Here is a 6,000-nt window from a genome sequence, read left to right as displayed (position 1 = left end):
ACATGTTCCAAAACACGATAGAATATGTGGCTATTTCAAGCACCAGATGGCGAGTTAGTGTAAGATCAGTATTGAATTACCAGAAAAAATACTAATAAGGTGCCTATAATGATCACCAACCAGACCCATACTTAAAATTGCTCATCCTAGAGTAAGTATAGGATACATGCTTAACAGGAAATTACTATTGCTTTTCATTGTCATCTGTTATACATAACAAAATATATTACGCTCTCAAACATTTAATATTAAAGTTTAAGTTGAGACTGACTACTTTTTTCTTCATAGAAAATAGACTAGCAATAAAAAATAAGTCATAACTAAATAAATATAATATTTTTGAACTTAGGTGAACTCCTATTTCTCAAGCATACTGCATCACCCCTTAATGCTCCTACTTTATGGACTATAAGTATATGATGTTGAAGTGTCATCAATTAGAGAGTTGTTGTAGACCACATATTGGTCGTGTAATGCTGAAGGATAAGGTAAGTGGTGGGTCACTATTTGATTGTGCAGGGTGATCTTTTTGCTTTAGGAGTTTGGCTTTGTGATTAATATCTAGCTTTGCATACCCATAATGTATATGTTGAAAGGATGGAGCTGCCTAAATCGCTTGATTGGGGTGAAAAACTAATGAAGGTTGGGGTATTTACCAACAGTAAGGGCGAAAGTGAGTTACATTTATGGCGGCCCATTGATGATTGGACTACAAGGAATGCAAGTAATCAGAAGAGGCATACATGCAGTGGGATGGTCCTGTTAAGAAATTCTTCTGCAACCACTTCTTCCAATATTTACAACTGTATATATGTGTGGTGTCTCTAACCATAATTGTTGTATCGGCGGAGTAATCTCAATAACAATAGACATAGAATCCAATTTACATCTAAATATCCATTATAAGAAAATATTTCAACGTAACCCTTAAATCTACACCTAAATTATCCGCATTTGCCAATGTAGAAAAAAAAACCCTCAAGATCTTCTTCGAAGGATTTTCCAATCGAAAGAAAAAAAATCTAATAATAATTCTTCCCCGTCCACACCTTATTGAGCTTTCCTTCGTCTCTCTTCCATTGTAGCCCTAGCCCTGAATCTTCACTTCTCGCTACATCCGGTTCTTGGCAAGACAAATGATGGATATAAATTATAGAATGATTTGTTACCTAACCTAATGTTCTAGCACGGTACAGATATAGATGATAAACTAAGGACACAAAATTGAGAGAGATGGAGTTCGGGATAGGAACCAAGGATCGGAGAATGGATTGCAGGACAAGGTAATCTAGAGGAGGAGCAATAATAACAGCATAGGGGAGGAGATGTATTCTTATATTCTGTTCATCGATGCCCCTTTGTTCCTGATGATGGCCATGTATATAAGTTGTGCATTGTTGCGGTACTCCAAAGTGACCATTGATCATCAATATAGTGAGATCTCGATGGACATGATCACCTATTAGGCTATTACAAAATGTTTATTTATACATTTTTAATTTTGAAAATAGGATAAATAAGAAAAATATCTTCTATAAGATCTAACTCCATACGTGATATACGTGATCCTATTATATCCAACAATGTCTAACGTGACAATCTATTAATTCTAATAACATGTAAACAATGTGCTACATATTAGATTTACGTGTTTTTTTTACATAGGTGATCCCTATTAGTCGAGACAAGGTGAGCTTTGCCTGTTTTTTCCCCTAACAAGACATGGGTTCGCCACTAATTCTGACCATGCACAATTAAAAAGTAAACTGCATGTATGCATGCAAATCAATTTCTCCTAGATCAACGGAAGCAGATGCGTACTACCACTACTGAAAAATGGACTTTCCGTTCAACATGTTAGTACCAGCCATACTGATGCGCATAGTACCCATTTCAAATTTGATAACCTCTGGAGGTCTTTTAATACTGGGTGGTAAAATCATCCGGTACTAAAAATTTTAATGCTAATAAAATACGAAACCAGGAATCCGTGATCCTTTGCTCTTATAGGCAGGATGGCACAGACATCCATAGTTGCTTCAGTTCTCCCTTGGCATGAGCAGTGTCAGTGAAATCAATTCTTTTCTGAACAGCACGCTGCCACTGTACAAAGAACACAAAGAAGCTCTGAACCTCCAAGATCCCATGGAAAATGATGCGTCTTGGAGAGCAACAGCCTTTTCTTCGTACAATGCATCAATAACATATTCTTGGTTGAGGTTTCTACCGGCAGCCATGCCTCGAGTAATAACAGATAGTAGCAGCCTGTTTCTCAAGTGAACACATGTTGTCACCTGTAACTGTAAGATCATAGCTTTGTTAATTCCTTTGATTCCAAAATATTCTTCTTTAACCTGCCGAAGAACCCCAAAACTGAATCGATTCTAGCTATCTTGCTGATCCATGTATCATTTGTGCCATGCTTTGTTTTTTCAATTCACTCAGTAAGGATACAATATCGAAAATGCTTTGGCTTGTTCAACCCATTGTTACCAAGAGCTGCAGTATCTCGATTGTAATTGTGCAAGTAGTTCTCTATGTAGGATATTGTACCTTACTACAGTTTCAGACTGGTTCGGCTAAATTTAATCATCCTAGTTCGTTGCTGTCGAATTCTAGACAGTGGCTGCAGCATGCTCAACTTGTGATTATTTTGGGTCACAGTTATATTGGCCTGGTTCCTTATTCACAATGCAGCCTGCAATATCTTTCTGCTGGACTGATTGTTGCTGATGGGCCCAGGATTGTTCTGTCTGATGGATTGGCTGCTGCTTGCTGGTGTGCTTCTAAAATTTCCACTTGAGCAACGATGGTTCCAGCATATGTTGGTTGCAAAGAACTACCACATCGAACTGTTGAACTCTGTTAGTAATGGCAAGCCAATTACACCAGCACAGCAGAAAGAGCCTCTAGAATGCTTATCTACTGGAATGAAGATATTTTGTGAAGCAACTAAAAAGAGCTACTACTCCCTCGTCCCAAATTACTATTCGTTTTGGTTTTTTCTAGATACATAGCTTTTTTGTATTGACATAGATGTATGCATGTCTAGATACGTAGCAAAAGTTATGTATCTAGAAAAGTTAAGACGAATGATAATTTGGGACGGAGGGAGCACATTGAAATTCCCTTGGCAACCGTAGCAAGCAAGTTATATCCATCTCCATTAACAGAGTCGCAAGAAGATTCGTCCGTCAAACTAGTGGTTGTGGTGTGCACTCGCGCGGCACCGTCATTTGGTGAATGTACCTGATCATTGCCCGCGTCGTGAAAGGTAATGGGTGAATAGTTTCTAAAAGAGAAAAAAAAAGATCTCCAGAAGTCTATAGTCCTTTGAAAGGAAAAAAAATAAGAGTAAAATGTACGAGTGGTTTCTGAACTTTGTTAAGTGTTCATCTAAATCTCTAAACTCTCAAAGTGCAGATCCGGGTGCATAAACTTTTAAAGTGGATCACCTAGGTCCAAAACTGCCACAAGATCCTTAAGAATTCTACGTGGCACTGACATGCTGCTACCTCCTCCCTTCTCTTTTATCCTCTCTCTCTTCGGACTTCGCTGACTGACGACCGACGACTGGGACTTGGGAGGAAAGCAGAGCGGCCACCGGAAAACGGCGCCGTGCGGCTCCGGCCGCTCCACAACCATAGCGTGTCGCATATCGCCGCGACAGCCGAGAGCATGGTGCCGGCGAAGATGGACGCTGTGAGGAGCGTGTGTGCGTGGCGGGTACGGGGCCAGCGGAAGCTTTCGTGGTTCAGGGCGGCCCCAAGGAAGGCGTCGAGGTCGAGTCAGAGTGTGACGTAGGAGGTGAGGAAACCGAGGAGAAACGCGCAGGTGGTGGCTGGGTGCTCGGCGAGCTTAGTAAGAGGCGGCGCCGGCGGCCATGGCCCATGGCCGTTGTGCGTGTATGGAGAAGATGGCTGGGCAGGCCGACCAAGCCCTGTGCGTGCCCGCGCGCGCGGGACGGCGGGAGCTCGATTTCTTGCGCCCATCGATGGACCTGGACCTATCATCTCCTTTCTACCTCCCATGTTCGATCAATTGTTCAGATCAGACGAGACGGTGGTTCAATAATTGTTCAAAAACTAGCTACTTGACGAGATTCATCCAGGACAAGTAGAACTGCCGGGGGGCAGCGCCAGCGCTACCTCGCTCAGTACGGCGCAGGCCATCTTGGCATACTTGAGGTGCCGAATGCCCGCTTGTCCGCTTGTTCAAACGCCGGCTGTCGACTGCGCCCCAGGAACTGCCAGAACGTGTGGCCGTTTGCCGCCGCGCGCGTGCCGGATCGACATCGCGACCGCCACGGCGTGGGCCCTGTCCGCAGGCCTCGTCCCTCGTGACCTGCGCGGCGAGAAGCCGAGAACCGGGGCGGGCGACCTCCATGTCTCGAGCTCCAGAACGAGCTGCATGAAGCCACGAACGCCTCCTCATGCTCGTCGTTCCCGAACGAGCTGCATGAAGCCACGAACGCCTCCTCATGAACTTGATGTTTGAGGAGGAGATGGCAGCGGGGAAGAAGTCGATGGAATCGGCGCGCAAGGCCAGCTCGCTGGCACGGTGCTCTGCTCTTTGGCTGACAGCTCTGGCTCACAGGCTTGTGGTGAAGCATGCATGTTTGAGTGTTTGACGGAGAGATGAATAGAGGTGGCAGCCACGGATGCCACGTCGGATTTTGGATGACCTTGTGATAGTTTGGGACCTAGATAACACACTTTGAAAAGTTCAGCACCCGAATCTGCAGTTTGAAAGTTTATGGACACCCCGAACAAGTTAGGAACTGCACATGCATTTTCCCCCAAAAAATAATGATCGGCTGTCTTGCCATCTGGACTCTAATCAGTAATCATCTCACCAAAGCAAATCATAAAAAGTTATACTAGAAATTTGATACAATATACATTTGTCACTTCTGTGACTTTGGTCCATGAAAACTTGCACAGCTCCTCCTAAAAAGAAAACAGAATAATCACTCACACAGCTCATTTGCTATGCACTACTGAGATTACACAACCAAGCTACACAAAATTTATAACAGAACCACAAAAGCAAAACCATCACCCTGTAGATCACATGTCAAATACTTTATCCTCAAAAGGACACTAATAATTCACCATGCTCTATTTGCAGCATGAATACACAGAAAAAGAATGATGCAGAAGGAAAAGGAAGACACGATTTGTTTCAGACCATGTAGATATGATCTCAAACGTAACACGAATTATTACTTCATCTTCAAGTAAATTTCACACATAACTCGATATAATCTGACACAGGGAATGAGCACCTCAATTTTGGAAGTAAAATCAATGGCACGCTGTCACCAAGACTATCAACCAGTATCATATATGATATATACCTTGTGAAGCAAGGGTTCAATGGACCAAAATTTGTTATGCACCTAGCTCACACTCATATCCATAGGAACTGATTTGGAAACAGATTCTTGAAGACATTCATGATCAACATCTATTAGTGACTTGGATATAAATGCTTCAAGACCAATAATGTTGCAGCACTCATTCAAAATTTCAATGATATTTAGTACGGGACATATTAACAACCTTGGTAAACTTAAGCATTGTCTAAATTCAGGGCTTGTTTGGTAGGGTTGTGGTTGTGGTTGAGGTTGAAACAGCTTCGGCTGTGGCTTCTCTAGTGGAGTGGTTTTTTTTGGCTTTGGCTTATCTAGTTAGAAAACCGTTTGGCAAAATGGTTGTTCCATGTAATTTAAAATGGATAGATAAGATGAAATGCCCATAATACCCTTTCCTTTTCCTTTTCCTTTTCCTTTTCCTTTTCCTTCTTTCTTTTCTCTTCCTTCCCTAATTTTTCCTTCATTATCCGGACTTCTTCTCTCCCATTCTCTCTCTTCCCTATCCAATCTCCCGCACTCGGACGCCACCTCGGCTCCCGCCTCCTGCCGCTAGCTTGTTTGTGCCTCCCGGCCTCCTACCACCGGCTCACCTCCAGCCCCCGCTGCCACGCATCCCGGTCTCC

This window comes from Setaria viridis, chromosome 1, assembly GCF_005286985.2.
Source record: "Setaria viridis chromosome 1, Setaria_viridis_v4.0, whole genome shotgun sequence".
Taxonomy (NCBI): Eukaryota; Viridiplantae; Streptophyta; class Magnoliopsida; order Poales; family Poaceae; genus Setaria; species Setaria viridis.
The sequence above is the reverse complement of the archived record's forward strand: the minus strand, read 5'-3'. Positions refer to the sequence as shown.